At 39.4% G+C, this 655-nt stretch overlaps 1 protein-coding gene across 1 annotated transcript in view; it reads right to left on the bottom strand.

Moving 5' to 3' along the window:
* Window positions 1-655, bottom strand: part of LOC119594870 (NADPH oxidase 4-like) — a gene marked incomplete in the record, with an annotated part of 84846 nt that overhangs the window by 12092 nt on the left and 72099 nt on the right.

Here is a 655-nt window from a genome sequence, read left to right on the forward strand (position 1 = left end):
TGTAAATATCAATAAATCATATTAACATCAATTCATAATTTTCCTCTCCAAATCTGCTATTAAGGGTTTACTTTCTTCCTTGGGTGAATTCGTGACTCCTATCCCATCGTAGAAGATATATTGACCCTACAGCTTCGATAATACATGCGCTAAAATCACATACTATTCCTTACTGTCTTCGTATTAAGTGCCAAAAAAATGTTTATGACTGATTTTTTAACTGGAGAGTTTCATTAGATGATGAGAGCTAGAAATAATAAATAATAGTTGCGTAAATGCGAAGATGCGTTATTACGAGGTTTTCAGAGTGCCCTAGGCGTTACGAACACATTTCATTAATGTCACCACGGAGAAAAAAGCTGGGATAAAATAACATGTTAGACCATCGCTCACACTTCCTATTTCATCTATAATAATAACCTGCTAACGTCCCCTGCGATAAGAGACAAGGATCTTCAACCAGGATCTCGACTTAAGAGGTTTGTTGTATCAGTTTAAAGGACTACATAAGAAATTATTTCTCGCGCGGGTCCAGACCGTAGATGGCGGGGACACGAGCGTACCCCATACTGGGAGATGGAGGGATGTCGCTTGGGGAGTTTTAGGTTGGATTTTGAAAGAGTACGCACACACATACTCAGAAACGCGTGCATGG

The sequence above is a fragment of the Penaeus monodon genome, chromosome 34 (assembly GCF_015228065.2).
Source record: "Penaeus monodon isolate SGIC_2016 chromosome 34, NSTDA_Pmon_1, whole genome shotgun sequence".
Lineage (NCBI taxonomy): Eukaryota > Metazoa > Arthropoda > Malacostraca > Decapoda > Penaeidae > Penaeus > Penaeus monodon.